The sequence below is a fragment of the Anomalospiza imberbis genome, chromosome 4 (assembly GCF_031753505.1).
Source record: "Anomalospiza imberbis isolate Cuckoo-Finch-1a 21T00152 chromosome 4, ASM3175350v1, whole genome shotgun sequence".
NCBI lineage: Eukaryota > Metazoa > Chordata > Aves > Passeriformes > Viduidae > Anomalospiza > Anomalospiza imberbis.
This window is the reverse complement of record NC_089684.1, coordinates 39,928,689-39,946,189: the sequence shown is the minus strand read 5'-3', so window position 1 is coordinate 39,946,189 and position 17,501 is coordinate 39,928,689. Positions and strand designations below refer to the sequence as shown.

Here is a 17,501-nt window from a genome sequence, read left to right as displayed (position 1 = left end):
TACCTCTGCAGACATCCCTGGTATTCCTTGGTAGCTCCTCACACTGAGCTGACCTCCAGTTTGTGCTGACATGCTGTAAACACCAGCCCATGTCCCAAAGCTGGGCAGGAGAGAGGTTTTCTTTACTCTCTGTCCCACCAACCCTTGTCTTTATAGATAGCTCCAGGGGCACTTAAATTTATATTCCTACTATGCTTGCACAAAATATTTATGCAGGAATAGAGGGAATTAATAAAATATCCCCCAAACAAACCAACCAACCTCAGGCTATGCAAACTGATTCTCCTCTCCTTCACTGGCAGTTTGGAGGAGTCCTGACAGTGTCACACAGGTGGCACCTGAGCAGGTGCTGCACTGCCATTCCCGGTTTCCACAGATCAGGCTTTGCTTCACCTCCAGTATGGCTAAGTCAGGCTCCTGTTGAGCAGAAAATAAACAAGATATTGCTTCTTGCAAACAGCTCCTTGCTGTTAGAAACTGTTTGTGACGTGCCCGGCCCTAGAGGAGTGCCAGGCCCAATTAATATTTTTTTAACAAAGCATTTGGCTCGCCTCTGATGAACAGCAAAGGTCAGAAGGCAGGGACCTATGCTGAAAGCTAATTGCTGAAGTTATTTGTCTGGCTTGTGTTAGGTGCTGCAATCCTGCTATAAAAGTCATAAGGGCAGAGTGCCTGAAGTGCAATAGTCTAATTTAAATGCTTCTAACACAAGAGAGGAACAATTCACTGATCATCTCATTAGAGGCTTAGCTATTTACATCTGGACAGTTTCTCCTCTTTGATCTTGTAAGAAAAAGGGATGGAAGTTTAGGACACATTCAATTGCTTTTGTAAAGGCTTGGATCCAAGCAAAACACGCTTATAATCTGGGAAATAACAATGAAGGGATGTAAACTTACTCAATACCTTCTGACCAGTTCTAGATTCCAAACCAGAGCATTCCAATGTTAAAGAATACAAGAGTGCTGACTCCTGCTTTCTATTTGACTCCCATTACAAACCTCATCTGTATGCTACCAAACAAAACAATATCCTTCTCCCTGTGGACCCATGAATGAGCTATATTGACATTGTTTGGTTTTGTTTTTTGCCCCTCACAGTGTACAAAAAACTGCAAGCACTGTAGCCTGAACATTTCCTGAGTAGAGAAATCTCTGCTCCCATCTATCGGTGAGCAAGAGAAGAATGCCCATAAAACCAGTAAATCTGTTTGGTTTTTTACCCAGGTCCCTGGGATGGACAGATAATCTAAGGGTAGGGACTCTCTGGTACCATCCACTTGTTCATAAATGTAGTGGCTTTTCTTTTATTTCACTCCTCATTCTTCCAGTGGCACTTTTGAGGAGATATCATAGTTAAATTTCAGTGACCACGAAGTCCTACCAGTCTTCTCAGTATCCTATACTGGGATGTTAGAACTAACTCTGTTAGTTCTTGCAGAAGATTTAATGAGGAGACATGATGGGGAAACAGATCCATGATGGGGCTGAACAAAGGAAAGTTTTTTTTTTAATGCAAACTATGGTAACAGCAGCAGAAGTGAGACATCTTGGAGGCTGGACTAGGTGGTCTTTAAATATCCCTTCCAACCCAAATCATTCTGTGACATTCACTGACAATTCTTACTCAATTTCTAAATAATTAATTTGACTTTAGATTAGATACTAAATTTATAAATAATAAATTTTAAAATTTATTATTTCTAAATAATTAATTTGACTTTAGATGAGGTTTTAGGAAAGAAATTCCAAAAGCAACAGAATATCCATTGGCAGCTGGCTGGCAACAGGCCTACCCAGGCAGAAATCAGAACTCTGGGGCTGTGGTATCCAAACTGCTAAACTACAGGGAAATTTAGCACAAGGACAAGGAGAAACAATGCTCATAAGGAATGTGTGCCTACAGAAAACTCATGGCATCAGCTGGAAACCAAATCACTGGACTGTTGCCAAAGATGCTGAATGAAATAGATGGTTCTATTTACTGTGGACTGTTTTCCCAAAGTTAATGGTATCTTTGCCTCGCCACTGGCAAAGGCCTTGTGTTTTCAAAGAGTTTCATACTTGCAAGTGATGAACTATTGCCTGAAGGTGCTTGGAAGACATCCCAGGTGGGAAGGGGCACAGTGCTGTACACAGCTTTAAAGAACTGCCACTTATTGAACACAGCCTTATTGCTAGCAGTTGAGTTCTGGGTATCCACTGATTAGGGGTGATGGCAAAAGTGGAGGAGAAAGTAGTTAAAGGGTAGCGAATTACTGGATTCATACGGAAGGGTTGCATTTCTGAGCTCACCAGCTTCTTTGCTGGAATTTTCTCAGCATCTGAATCTTAAGTGAAGCCTCACTGCCATTGTTAGGAGCAACATTCAGTTCTTGCCATGCTCTCATTGGTGGTCACTGCTATTCCCAGATCATTAGGAAGAGGAACAAGTACAGCAAGGAATGTGAAAGAGGGCTGGAGGGAAAAGATGCTGCTGAATAAATCCATACTGGGGTGAACACAGCGCTGAGACAGAATATCATTCAGCAGGAAGGTTTATCACTACAAACTGGCATGGTGCAGTTGAGCTGGGGTTTTCTAAAGAGAGCTGCACCCACAGACAGCTGACTGATGAGTTCACTGGATAAAAGACTGTTCAGGAGTTCATCCACTGAAAGGCTCTTTACAGGCTCCACTTTCTCACGGTCCCCCTCTGGAAGGAGTTACTGTGCTTGTAAGAGTTCCACAGCCCATGCCTGTCCTCCCATTGTTTCAAGTTAAGGGAACATCAGCTGGTTTTGCTATTGTGAGCAGGGGCCACGATGGAGGGCTAATTGCTTCTGTTCAGCTAAATGTCTGTTTTATGGGGCCAGGCTATTGCAGCCACCCAGCTGGACAATGGGACAGCGGCCTGAGCCTGTGATCTCCCTCAGACAGTGAGCATTTAGGCCACTTCTGAGGGAGCTGGCAAGAAAACTCTTTGTTTCTTTTTCCACACAATAAACAAAACATCCAAAAGATAATTAGGTAATTTAGAGTGGATAATGATTATCCATGGTTTGGGAGGAATTTCTTTCTGACAAAGACTCCTCTGCATCTGTAGTACAAACTGATTTTACTGGGGACTTGCTATTAGCCAGAGGAAGCAAGCCTCCCAGAGAAAATCTGTAAGGTGGGAAGCGTTTGTTAATGCTAGATGCACACAAGGATACATAAAGGTTATTCCTAGCAAGCCACACTGCATCCTTGCTACAGAAAACGTGAACATTTCTACCCCTTGGTGAGATCAAGGTACAGAAACACATATTCTTAAAAGAATGCCTTTCTCCGGGGCTTTGGGGTTTTGTTTTGAGACCAGTGCCAGCATCTGTAAGAGGCAGGCTAGAATCATGCTTTATTGCCCCTGTGGCTAAAAAAATGAATCCTAATAAATTTTAACCAGCCAGTTAATTCTGCAGCACCAAGATACAGAGCTTATTCCAGCTGCTCTTCCTTTCTTGGCTACTCAGGTGATTGAAAACCATGACTGAACAAACATTTCAGGGATGTTGAGGGGCGGGGATGAGACAGCATATGCAGGGTGCTTCTTAATGCTGGCCTATTTGAAAGATGAAAATTAAAGAAGCCCTATGGATGTTTACTGGCATCCTGTAATGGGCTCTTCACAGAAAGTCAACATAAGCAGGCCTGGATATTGACTTGGAACTCAGCTTCATTCATTACTTAGAGGTGAGGGTGTAAAGACACTTTTCCAAACAGAGATTACTTGCCTTGTGGATGACTGGCCTGGTCTCCCTAAATGTCAAGGCTTGTAGATTTCTCCTATTCCCAGGTCATTTTTTAATTTGAATTCCAAATATGCTTGCCTTTCTTTTTCAATCCAAAATATCTGGACTACAGAAGGCATTCAGAAAAAATGTGCTTTATCTAACTTGCAATAAAGATATAATTTTCAGGAAACACCATGAGTTTTATGGATTAATCTAAAACGGCAAAATTCAAGCACAACTGTTCTTCACATCTAATGGGCCCACTAATAACTACAAGAAAGAAAATTAAAAACAAAAAAAAGCCATATATGATTTTGTCCCATATTATGCCTGTAGCTTAATTACAGAGCTGCATTGTGTGCTTAACTAAAAAGCAGTAAAGGCACTGCAAAAAGTACCATTAATGAGTCAGCATCACCCCCTGAAGATCAGCTTCATTTCTGGAATTTTTCTGGTAGAAACCCCTTTAATTCCTTAGGTTCACCTTTCCCTCCAGCAGCTCCTATCCAAGTACAAACTAGCAAAGGGTGAGGACAGGTAACAAGGAAGATCACAATCAAATCCTACCAGTTCAGCAGTGTGCATCCAGCAGGCAGAGGGTGAACTGGATGAGGAGATGGAAGCTCAGAGATCCTTGTCCTCACAGGAGGTTTGGAAGCTGAGAATGGTCTCACATGGGATGAAGGCACAGGGTGCAAAAAGGAGAAAGCATGTGGTGAAAAAAAATGCAGAATGGGGGTGATGCAGAGAAGCTGGAAGTTGTATTTAAGAAGTTCATTGTGAACACAGAGTGCTGCAGGAAGCAGCAATCTTATCAGAGATCTTTGCATTGCCTACAGTATCAAATGTTATGTTCACAGGGAGACCAGACAAACAAATTGGCAGGATATGTCAATAGAGTCTAGACTGGAAAAGGTCTCTTGAGAAATTAATTTCCAAATCTTTAATCTACCTCATTTTATATATTTTTATCTACAATAGTGCAGCTTTTCACACATCCCTACTTCAAGAAAAATACAGTTAAATACTGTTGGGGAAAAAAGGAATTAATGTGTTCTTTTCTTTATGTAACTTCACATTTTCCCAAATGCAACTTGAAGCTTCATCCAGGGAAATATTTACATATGTGCTTGTGTCATTCTGACGGCCCCCACACTTCCTGTACTCACTGGAGCCCATCTGATGCTTTAAACTAGGTGTTGAAATGCCCTACTGAACCAAGGCCACTAATTCAGATTTTTATTTTCTTTAAGGTGAAGAACAAAGAGATATCTCCTTCCTGGAAGCCTCATGGGTTGGCAAGAAAGGAGATGATATGGGAAACCTTGCGCCCCTCTTCTCCCAGGTGACATGAAGGGCACTGCCAGATGTACCATGTCAGAAGTACTGCAGAAGTGTTTTTTTCTTAAGATGTGCAAACCTCAATCCTTAAGTCTTCTCAGGAAAAAAAAACCACTTAATCTGAATGCAACAGAGAACAGGTATTAGATTGTTTTGAAATGTGTACACTGTGGTAGCTCATGGACATTCTTCTGGTATTTTACTCACAGAGATGTCACTGAGTGCACATTAAAAGAAGTGGAACAAGTACAGCCCCTGATTAAATCATCAGTATTTCTTTTTTCCTGATCTGGCTCTTTCTTTAATTCCTTCTCCCTCTATCAGAAAAGTGTACCAGATTGTTCGTTCAGAATGCCTCATCTGTGACTTATGCACAGGACACTCACCAGTGCAGAGTATCTGCTGATCAGGCTAATGCTGAAATCACAGTGATTTTATGCCATGATAAAACACACCACAGTGGCAGAGCACACAGGCACTTATTTCCTGCTGCAGACAAACACCCATTAAGCACTGCCCACCACATCTGGTGAACCTGTCTTACCCTATTGCTTTTTTTGTTGCTTTTCAGGATATTTCACTGCAAGAATGAGAACAAATCAACTACAAACTTGCAGGGAAAAAGCACACAAAATTTAGATGTTAATCTCCAATTACCAGTGACTGAAAGGGCAAAGGACCCAGCTCCAGTGCCACAGTCAATATTCCTCACAGGTGAGCTCTTTCTACAGTCCTCTCTTTTCTTTGTCAACTCTTTTCTGACGGCAGCTAGGAGTTTTTAGTTTTGTCTCTAAGATTCTTCTACATTTAGTGTTTTCATCTCTCCATCCCCTCTCTGCTAGAGAGAAATGACCCCTTACATCTGGTGCTAAATTAGACAGTCCTTCCTGTGATTTTTGGAAAATTACCTTTATGGTTCTTTGAGGGAAGCACTTTTTTCTTAGGGATGTCTTTAATGTGGCCAGATTGTTCTTTCATTGCAACACAGAATCCTTACAAAAAAGCAGCAGTTCATTTAGACCATTATGCAAAGGAAAGTACATCAAAATACCTGGAGTGATGGTTCATCAAAGACTTGAAATTGCCCAATCCTCTTTTTGGTGATATTCTGGAGTCTTTTCCACAACTGATGTGTTCCTGAAAGGCAAATGTGAGATAGTTAATAGGATCCTACCAGCACTGAGCACCTCCGAGAGCCTACTGCATTTTTAGAATTTGCATTTTTGGTTTGCCATTCCCCAAAAGGTCACAGCTCTTTAGCCTCTGTGCTTTAGCTTCCTGATGCATCACTTCCACAGCACCCCTCTCACTGAGCTCTCTGTGTCTGAAGGATGGTGGAACCAAAGCCAGAACCACAGAGAAGTGCTGGTGGAATACTGGTTTAAACATAGCCAAAGCCTGTGTCTGTTTCTTTACTGCACTGAAGGAGAAGAGTTCTTTCAAGAGCTATTTTTGCCATCCCTGTGAATCTGAAGCAATCATGGAGTTTTGCGAGTTTCAACCATGTAATTTCAATATGCAACAATCTCTCCAGCTGAGTAATTTGGAATCCACGCACGCTTTGCAGTTTCAAGATAATTTGATCTCAATAGCAGTTTCATGTAAATGTTTTGGCAGCAGTGAAAATACCCTCAACATTACTACTTGCAACTTGAAACATCAATAACCATTTTACATGCTGGCAATGAAAGAGCTTGATAGGCAGGTTAAAATCATTAATTCCTCCATTGAAACTGGTATTTTCTCACTGAAAGGTTTGAAAACAAATCTACTTTCAACAGGTCATTTCTGTATTAATGTGATACCAGCAACATCTGTGCAGCTCCCTCTCCTCCTTTGGGCAAGCACTGTTAGGGGAGCTGGAAGGAACACAGCTCTTGCTTGCTTCACCCCACAGCTGTGGGGAAAACATGGGATACTATGTTTGAAGTGCTGGATAATTGGAGGAAGTGGATGGAGAATGATAACAACAGCAATAGGGAAGTTTCTCAAGTGATTTGAGAAGGTTGTCTGGTGCAGGCTGAATGTTTGATTATCTGTGCACTGGATACCCACTTCTCTCTACTTGAATAATACATGGGAACCAAAGATTGTTTACTTTAAAATACCAAAATGAGGAACGACCATGTTCTGAAAATAAAACCTGCGAATTTCAACTCTGCCACCTCTAGGAAAGCCCAGTGGGAGGGATAGGATTGCTAGAACTAGGGGAGACCTCCTTTTCCTTATTTGTTATCATTTAACAGAATCTGAAGGCATCTTCCTTTGCAGAGAGCAGGAAATCATTCCTGTGCAGCTCCAGGGCCACACAGAGGTTATGGTGCCCATTTCACTTGTGGTGTTAAACAACAGAGGGTTTCAGAACTGTAGTAGGGCTGCACCAAGTCACCAACAGAAAACAGAAGAGCACATGCATAGTGGAGACTTTCTGACTTAGCAAGAGATGAAAACATGGTGGTCTTTAGCTGCCTTCTCCCTCCAGTGTTCTCAAATACCACTGGTTGTGTTCCACTACAGGGGAGATTTCTCAGGATTACATTTGGAAGCACGTGGTCAGCAGAGAAAAAATCCCAGCCAAAACATTCCTGTTAATTGGTGATTGTTTTTTGAAACCTGAACATTATGAATCCATGTTATGCTCTCAGCCTTGGCTCTAAGTCTGCTTGGAAAATTGAAGATTTGTGGCAATGATCTGTGGTATCCTACTGAGCAGGACTAGTGTACATATTGTGTACACGCTAACAAACACAACCTGACTGCTGCATGTCACTGGGAAATTAAAAGGACTGTGATTATGCACATTATCTGTCTATAATGCCTGCATCTGAGACACAGAGTATAGCTGCCACTTCAAGATGAGGCAGCCCAAGCACTGTCAAGACCTGCCAGGTGCTTGCCTTATTCAGAGTGGTGTCATTGACTCCAGCAGCGAAATTCTCAAGGAGCCTTGTGATCTGTCCAAGATGCATTGATATCCCCCATACATGGAAGCAAGTGTTTTACCAGAACAAGCATCAGTTGCACTAATCAGAGAATATATAATCACTGAAGAGACTTACAATGATATTTATGAAATGTGAATCTTGGATTTATTTTGCACAGACCACCTTATTTTTCTATCCAAAGCTGCTTGTTATTCAAATTCTGAGGACTGTTAAATATCGCATGACATTCGAAAACCAGAACTTTCCAAAGCCCCTTTTTATTGGTTTTTTTTTTTTTTTCCTCTCTTTGGCTAAACCTATTCTGGGTTAATATTCTTTTCAAAGTTAACCTTTCTTGATCAGTGCTTTTAATGCAGCTGTTTGAGTCTGCCAAGGAAGATGTTATGAAATCTTCTCTCCCATTGCTGCCTGACCAAGGATGTTTCAATGGAAACATGGTCCTTTAGATCTGATTTATTTGAGAGTTCTTCTAGTGCAGCTTGTATCTCAGCAGAAAACCTAACAATCTGTTTGCTCTTACTGGGAAAAAAGAGATTGTCGCCCTGCCAACATAATTACATTGGTGAGTTAGGGAATAATGAGTGAGAACAGATGAAATATTTAGATATAAATAGTCTGTTTTCATGTGCTGTGATTGTCGCTAATAAGGAAGGGATGTGTGGTTTGTGGTTCAGGGACAGGATGAGGAACCAGGACATCTGGATTTCTTTCCTAGCTTTACCAGAGTGTATTGAAGAAGCCATCAAATCTCTTTGTGCCCCATCAGTTGGAAGTGGATAATAATGCTCTAGGGACTAATTCTTTAATGCTGTCATCTTCAGATGTTCAGGAGGGAAGAGCAATACAAGTGTACACTTCTTGCACACTAGAAGTCGGTCCAACTAGAAATTTAAATCCAGATACCTAAAAAGTTTGTGAATTAATTTCTACTATCCCAACTTGAGTAATTTGAGACACTTGCAATGAGAAAAAAACATGAGGAAGATTAAAACCAGTACAGAGTGTTTGAACACAGTCCTGTAAGTTTCTATTCTTAAGCTTTCTGGGACAAGTTTTTTGGGCTTTACACTCTTTACACTTTCAAGAAAGAGTTGCCAATGATGTCCTTCACTAAAATGTCCTTACTTGTTCAAATCCTGAAAACTACTTAGGCCTTAACTCATGAGGGTTGGTATAATTTAAAAGAGGCCTACAGTGGCCACCTACACAAGGGATGTGTTTCCCCCAGCCTGTGTGTATTTTGTTCACTGCAGCTGTAAGTAATAGATCACTAAACCACAGATTAAAAGCATGTAATTTCTATAAAAGTAATTAAAGACAAGATTAATCTACCTAGGAGTAAATAAGCAAATTTGTCATGTAAATCATAGTGAAAAAGAGTTGGGTTTTTTTTTTTAACATGCATATGGTAATACAGAGTCTTAAAAGCAGAGTTGTTTCTTCAGCTGAGGAAGGGAAGAAATAAACTGTGCTAGAGAGTTGAAAGCCTTGAGTTTAAATCACTTGGGATGAGTACTGTATTATTATAAGGTTTCTACTACTTATCTAAATTTCCAATTTACTCAAAATGAGAGTCTGTAATGCACTAGTGTTTTACCTGGGTGTCAGATGGCTCTACCTACACTGGAAAGCTAAACAGGAGCAGATCCACAGCTGGTAGTGGGGACCCCACATCCACACTATACATGTGGCTGAATTTTCCAGTCTAGCCCCTTGTCTGAACTGGCTGGAGCTTAGCAAGCGTGCTTCTGGAGTACTTTTCTGATGTTGGTTTCATCCAAAAGCCCAATTCCTATGCTCTGACGCGAGGTGCAAGGAAAAGCATGGTAAATGGGAGAAATCAGGAAATTTGCTTTAGAAGTGCCCTTCTGATCTGACCTAAAATGCCAACCTACCCTCACCTATTTGTACTGTTATCTCAGAATAAGGGCAGCACAAGGACTTGATTTGCACTTGGAATCCAGCTGGCCAGGCAAGGGCAAGGACAAATTTCCCTTTGCTTTCATGGAGGCTTTGCTCTAAATCACTGCAGTTGGACGCTGCTGAAGCAGCAGCTGGAATACTTATCCTGCAGTATAATTTCAGATTTCTTAGAAAAAAAGGCTTAAGGCTATGTGTAAGAGAAATTGGCTTCAGTTTGTTGATTTTAATCTCATTTGAGACCATTTTGGGAACACTGCTATATTGGCACAGAAGGCACAATTATAGGGAGAATTAGCTCTTCACCATCACTCTAAGCTAATTCTGTGTGTTCTGTAATGCTGAGGGAAAAGCCAACCTCCTGATGCACAAGAAATGCTCCAGAAATCTCTAGTCATTCATTTATTTCCCATCTGACTGTACATTAAAACAAAGAATAAAAGTCTATGGTTAACCAAGTCCTTCCCTTTTCCTATATCCAATCCTTGCTTTCACCAGGAAAAATGTGGGCACATAGCCTGCCAGGAAATCCTTAGCATGGTCTGCCTGGGTCTGTAATAAGGAGATGCAGGGAACAGCATCCCAAAGCTTACTGCTGAGATCCCTAATCCACCTCCAGAACCTTAAAAAATGAGTGCAGAGAGACAGGGAATAGGTACCTGGAGGCTCATATTCTTCGCCATAAAAATTGCACTTTAAATGATTCACATCACACTAATGTTCCTAAAAGACATCCCAAACCAACACACACACATGCACATAAGCTCTAGCTGTGCATCTGTGTATGCATGGCCATTTAAATAGTTATCTTTATGTGGTGACACAAAGCAGCCACAACTACCAAAAGATTTAGCAACACATTCTTTTCCTACGGCACAAATCTTTTCCTACGGCACAAATCCCACTAGTAGTAATTTCATCTCAAAATGGAAAGCACAGCATTGCATTATTTGAGCACAAAGGCCAAATTTCCCTGGTTGGCAGTTAGACCCCAAGCTCATACAAACACAGCAGGAGAAACCTGAAATGATGTTGTTTCCTGGTGGCACTAATTTCATTGCTGGAGAAAATGTAATTATATTTATGTTGACATTATAATGGTAACTTTGCAGGCCAGACTCCATCCTGTCTGTTAGGCCAGATAGAGCTGAAGCAGCAGCAGAGAACTAAGGAATGCCTGTTCCTTGGTGGCAGTGTGCCTGGAGCCCAGGCAATCATTTCAACAGTAAAAGTTAATTCTGTGTAAAAGATAGTTATGATTTAATTGTGTCTCAACTACAAAACCTCTCCTTTTCAAGGAGGTGGGAATTGCAGTCATTCATTGGTGATACCTTATTGATATGTGGTGGCATTTTTAGGTATTTATTCTGGTTATTTTAATTTACTATGTTACAGGAGATGTGCCAGCCTATCCTATTGTTCTCTCAAGTCACTGTGTCAGTGTGAGATGTCACTAGTCCTGAAGGATGACATTTTTATTCATCACTTCTCTTGCACAAATGCACTGCCCACAAGAGAAGCAGCACTGAGGGAGTGTGTTTCAATTCAGGGCTGAAAGATTTCTTTTTCCTTTTATAATTCATAAAGAACTCTTAGAGCTGCAACTAAACTAAATTAAGCAATTAGAAGATAGTAAGAGCTAAACAACTTATGATTTTTAAAAACTTAGACTTTGGTTGAAAATAACATTCCAGGACAAGTAGAACACATTGCTTTTTTAACAGTTAAAAAAAACCCAACCAAGCACAAAAAACCACTCCCATATTGTTTGTGTCTGCTAAGCCTAATTTTCTTAGTCTATTCTTTGTCTATTCCTTCCCTAGTCATACAGCAGGACAAAAGCCATGGTTACAGTATCTGTAATTCAGATACCAGCAGATGGAATAGTTAATCATGTCCCAGCTAAGCATTGTTCATGTTGCTGGGGAAGTCAGCTAAGGTAGATTCATTTTTCCTAATTTAAGCATATAAAAAAGAAGCACCTGGTTTAACCTCCCATCCCACCTTCCTCTGCCTTCAGTGGGGAGGGAAAGGAACAGACAGACAAGGCTGGGCTGTGGGTGGCATCACTCGCTCCTTGGTGGTGCCGCCTCCACCACTGGGGAGGGAAGTGCTGGTCTAAGCTGAAACTCAGTTTTCTCTGTTAAACTGCAATTTTATCCTTTCTTATCACACAGAAGAGGCAGGAAGATGACTGCCAGACATGAGGGTAGCCAGGGGCACACAGGAGGCACTGACAGCCTGTGCACTTCTTGACCTCCCCATCCTCCACTGCTGGACGTAAGCCAAGAGAGGCGGTCAGCGTTCACATTCCAAGCCTGGGGCACAAATTTGGCTGAGCTTGGTTTTTCCATTTTCATCAATATTAAAAATACATCCTGTACATGGTGGTACTTCTGGCATTCACCACACAAGGACCTGTGCAGGCACCACATTTTCATAAATGCTTCATGGTAGCCTGCAGATTTCACAAGATTACGTTGGCTTAAGCAGGAGGAATTTTATGGGCCTTACCAATGTTACCTGAGGAAATACAGCTCCCAAATGGTGATTTAGTTTTTTTTTTTTTCCTCCTCAAAATACAGTTATAATAGGGGGGCTAATGTATGTGAACACCAGAGCAAAGTTTCTTAAAGGACACTTAAACCATTTTAGATATGGAGCTTTCAACAGCCTGTTTGTTCTTAAGTTTTGCTTTTGCTGAACTTTTTCAACTTGATTAGTATTTTGTTCAATTTTTAAGGACAATAATACTAATGAGATATTTCTGAAAGCAACAGAATTAAATTGCCAGAAAAGTCTGCTATTGAAATCACCTTTAGCTGCTCTCAGTTTGTTTTGGTTAGTCGATTTTTACCTGGGAAGGTTTAGGAGGTCAGTTTTACTATATAATACATTGAGTTGATAATAGATGGGAAAAAAAAGTGATTTAATTTATTTTAGTCAAAATAAATAAATTTTAAGTTTGAGGGAGTAACTCTTAAGTATGAACAGAAAGATGATGGCACTGTTAAATTCTAAAATTACTACATGAAATCTAATAAGAAGCCAGTATATGAAAGCACTTGAGTATTATGGGTCACCTTTTTCTAACTTCATTTGGAATTATTTATCTGCTTGCAAATTTAATTAGATCCATACTATGCAAAACATATAACATACAAGTTAGAAATGTATATATTAATTTGAACAGAATAGATAATGTAAACTTCTTATTTTAATCCCCAAATCATGCCACTTGGAAACAAACAAAAAAAAAATTGCAGACTGCTATCATATATTTTCTGCCTCTTTTGCACTCCTTGCCAGAGCTAATTCTGCAGTGCAAGGAAGAGCATTTTTGCATGGATCCTGCCCTGTCCAGAATACTGGAAATGTCACAGTAGCACACTCATGGAGTCCCACTTCCTTTACTAGAGGAGATTGGAACAAACATCTGTGCATTTGGATGATCATCGAAATGAACCTGAGTGTGGCAGAGGCCTCCTTTAGCAGTGTCCCTGACACTAAAGGAAATGAGGGTGTAATTTCACACGTCCGATTACAGGAGGGCTGTTCAGCAGCCAAGCAGTAGGTCCAATGTAAAAGGCAAATCAGATCTATCTCACATCTGTGGACTGGTTTTGTTGCACCTCAGCACTTCAGTACTGTATCACATAGAAAGCCTTGTGTTCCTCAAGCAGAGAATTCCTAATCTGTTTATGTGACATAGGAAAGAAAAAAGGAGATAGCCTTTTAAAAAGTTTTATTCTTTCTAAAACAGTTGTCATCTGAAGCAGAAAATGTGCTTTTCTTCTTGTTCCCTTGATTTTTTTGGTTATATTTCCTGGTGTGCCATCTCACTCTTTCAAACTGCAACATTACCAAGCTATGTAATTTAAGATTACACAGAAAAGATGAAACATTAAACTAATGTATAGGTGCTTCAGGCTTTGTCTGATCTGGGATGGATCATTCATTCCTTCCTTCCTCCTGAGCACTGATTTCTTTAACAAAGGTTTGCTGGGACAAAAATTCACCTTCTACCAAGTCTGTATCACCTTCACACACTGTCATCTGTTTCCCTGCTCTAAGCTGCTACACAGATACTGAATACTGCACATGAACTGTTTATTGAGATGCTCCTTGTGTAAATATACAGATCTGATTTAGCTGGCTCTCAGAAAAGCAAACAGGAATAATGGAAAATATCTTCAGCTATTGCTTGCTGTGATCAGCCATCTCACAGCAAACTCTCATCATACAAAACCTGAGCTGTTCACAAAACTTACTTTTTTACCCCAGGCACCTTAGGAAATTGTTTTGCAAGGACTGAGGGCCAGATAACCAAAAGGACTGTGGCTAGTAAAGATATCCTTCCAAGGAGCCACAGAGTAGCCATTCAAACCCCCATGTGCTGTGTCCCCGTTCACCTTTGCCAGATCCCCTCCAAAGGTATAAATCAGATGGCCCCATTACTTCAGGAGAGCTGAGTCACATTGTGCCAATAATGACTTTGCAAATATTTGAGTATTTATGAGGTGCTAACTCTTGTCTCTATGTGTTCAGCTTAGCCTGGATTCAGCTGTGATACCCCAAGTATCACAAGTACTTAGTGGTTAAGCCTGATTTTGCACAGTCAGGATGCACAGGAGTGTCCTGGCTTTGCATCCTAAATCCATGTTTGACATCTACCCATGCAACTCACCCCTGCAGGACACTGCTGAGTCATTTCCCACTGGTCAGAGCCACATAAAATCTCTGTACATAAAATCTAAGTACACAAAGCAGACAGGAGAGTAACAGTGTGGTCACTCTGCACAAATGGGCATAGCTACAATAACTACAGGCAAGGGGAATTAGGTCTTATGAGTATAAATGAATTAATTTTTTTGTTTCTCTGAAAGAGCTGACTGAGGCATAAAAATGTTCAGGAATGTTTAATCCTAAAGGGAATGAGATTTATCAAATAAATTTAAAAGGATGATATGTTCACCTCTGGTTCTATAGGCAAAGAAAAGCCAAGAAAGTCCAAGGCACTAACAGCTTGGAAGCTATTTTTCATTCTACCAAGCTGTTTCTCATGCTGCTTTCATTGCCTCAAGTTTGATGCTACAGTGCAAGGCAAATCTGGTTCTGGCAACCAATCACTAACTTGTGATAAGCATTAGGTTTACATTCAAAGATCAAAGCAAACATACATAAACCATTTTGAGTACATACATATCCTCTGCTTTATGTCCTGGCCCTTGGGTTTATAGCCCCTCATCACTATGTTTCCCTCTCACATTCTTAGTGAGTCCAGGGACAACTGGAATCTGTATTGAAAAGAAAGTGTAGTTAATTTATTATAATATGTAGTGGGCTAGATATTTCAGACAGAAATTTTATCCATTGGTCAGTAGATTAGGCCAGAGGAACTACAAGATCTGTTACTGTCACATTCACTGGAGGGACAGTAAAGCACTGAAGTTTTTGAATAGTCACTGTGTTTTTGGGTTTTTTTTTTTTTTTTTTTTTTTTTTGTTTTGTTTTTGTTTTTTTTCTCCCCTCTGACAACAGCTGAATGATCAAACCATTGACAATGCACACAGACAAAATTCCCATTTATCTGACACATCCCAATGCTAGAGCTGCCCATAACTAAAACTGATGTTCAAAGATCATTTTGCCATGATATGACATGGAAGGTTGGCAATTTTTCCATTTCAGGATAGATTCCACCTTCTCTTCCCAGAAGTGAACCTGGTCCATGGCTAAGCAACCCACAGGTCATCCCTATGACCAAATCCTGAAACTCTTGCTCATGACTAGACTCCACCTGGGATCCATTTGTACAGGTTTTTACACTTCAATAAATCTGACCCTTTACTTCTGTTTTGTCTAATCTTTTCCACTGGATAAAAATGAAGGCATCATTTTGAAAACCTGTATTGAAAACTCAGTTTTTCTGAGCATTTTATGAAGAGTTTAAGAGTAAAGATTTCAGCTCAGGCTCTAAAAAAAACTCTCAAGACTTTGGTTTGAAAAAAACTCAGTCTACTGTAAGGTGAAGTATTGAAAGCATGCTTCATTTCATGCCTTAGGAGAAACTGCCAGAGATGCTTTCTGCACAGTGATTTGCACAGGTTAGGAGCTATTTATTAATCTCTATTCTATTTATTAAATGTAACAGGTTCTTCTCAAGTCACATGTATAAACAAGCAAATTGATGGCAGATTTACAACCATTTTGCAAAAGGTATTAAAAGTATGCTTGTAAAAAAGTGTTTGAGCCTGTTCTATGTGTAGTAAACCACTGGGAGAAAAAAGGACATCTGACAGCTTGAAGAAACCAAGTTCATCTCCCTCAGTTCTTGGGAACCATCTAATCCATAAATAAAGCAACACTTGTGAGATCACCTACCGCACACATTTAGGCAGGCTGAAAACTGTATCTGTATTTGGATTTACAGCAGACTTCCAGCAAAACTTCAAGTTAGTTCCAGTCCACTCCTGCCAGTTCTCCTGGCTGCTCAGTGTGTGCAGAAATCTCATCCTGACCCTTGAGTTTCCTTTCAATTGAGTTGGGGTTTTTCTAAATTGCAAATTGTAAGATGAAAGTGTAAGTAATTATTTTTCTTTTCCAAGTACTTGAAGAGTTTTAGTTTTGGTTTCTAATAATTGTCCCTTATCTAGTCCAGAAGACTGTTTTTTGATGGTCTGAAGTGCACCATTAGTTTTACATGCTCTTATACACTGGTCTGACTTAGAACCAGTCTGTTTTGTTACAAATGATTTTAGTTTCCAAGTAAACCAAGTGGCAAAGCAATTCAAAACATATTGAATTCATTTAATACATTAATAACCACAGCTGGCTCTAAATCAAAAAGAATGACCCTAGACTTAGAGAGTTTTATTTCTGACAGTTCTTACTTTTAAAATAAAGTAAAACATATTGGATATATTCACTTACTTTAAAATAGCAAATCGGTAACACAGGGATTAACATATTCCTTTTCTTCCTCATGTCCAAGACATTTCTTTATACAGAAGAAAATGCTTGATTTCTCTTCAATGCAAAAAATAATCCTGTAAATGCACTTTTCGTGTCCCAATGTGCAGCCACTTTGCTGAACTTTTAGATTCTACAATTAGATAAATCAGATTTCCTAGTGAAGATCTAAAGCTGTAAATACAATTTATTTTCACTTCATTAGGGATCTGGGAAATTCCTGTCTTGGGAGCAGATCCTGTCCATGAACAGCTTCACCAGAGCAGCTGGTCCAGGCATCACCACTACACAGTTCGTGGAAGCACGAGATGCCTTTGTAGCTCCTTTTTTCCCCTGTTATATTAAAGATGTCCCATGGTGACAAGCACAACCTTAGAGCTCTGATCTCCCAACATCAACAGAGGGCACTTGGCAACTGATGCCAGCAGCAGGGTGATGCAGAACAGCACAGGGGCACTTTCTGCAACAGTGGCTCTGCAAACAACATCTGCTGAGCTGGAGGCCAGGGCAGCCCTCCTGCCTGGGTGAAGGCAGCAATGGAGAACAAGCCAAGACAGCCCAGACAAGGCTTC

General features: G+C 40.3%; 3 long non-coding RNA genes across 6 annotated transcripts in view; 1 reads left to right on the top strand and 2 right to left on the bottom strand.

The window, feature by feature from the left end:
- Window positions 1-12,240, bottom strand: part of LOC137472663 (uncharacterized) — a 21,027-nt gene extending 8,787 nt beyond the window's left edge. The window contains exons 1-4 of one of the 2 annotated variants that reach the window (XR_010998346.1): window positions 12,196-12,240; window positions 9,635-10,105; window positions 4,319-6,229; window positions 262-417 (exon numbers count right to left, since the gene is read on the bottom strand). This is a non-coding gene — a long non-coding RNA (uncharacterized lncRNA). Of the gene's footprint in view, window positions 1-261; window positions 418-4,318; window positions 6,230-9,634; window positions 10,350-12,195 lie in introns of those variants that run through there. The other variant, XR_010998345.1, reaches the window with a different exon arrangement.
- On the top strand, window positions 1,709-17,501 carry LOC137472665 (uncharacterized). 3 transcript variants are annotated; one of them, XR_010998349.1, is made up of 5 exons: window positions 1,709-3,813; window positions 5,005-5,096; window positions 5,664-5,806; window positions 11,781-11,896; window positions 12,135-12,251. It is a non-coding gene; the product is annotated as an uncharacterized lncRNA (long non-coding RNA). The 3 variants fall into 3 exon arrangements; XR_010998350.1 differs by lacking the exon at window positions 12,135-12,251 and adding an exon at window positions 17,135-17,501 and having other exon boundaries at window positions 5,005-5,806; XR_010998348.1 differs by having other exon boundaries at window positions 5,005-5,806.
- LOC137472664 (uncharacterized) lies at window positions 12,837-17,139 on the bottom strand. The gene is made up of 3 exons (XR_010998347.1): window positions 16,891-17,139; window positions 15,160-15,254; window positions 12,837-13,652 (listed from the first exon to the last, which is right to left on the bottom strand). It is a non-coding gene; the product is annotated as an uncharacterized lncRNA (long non-coding RNA).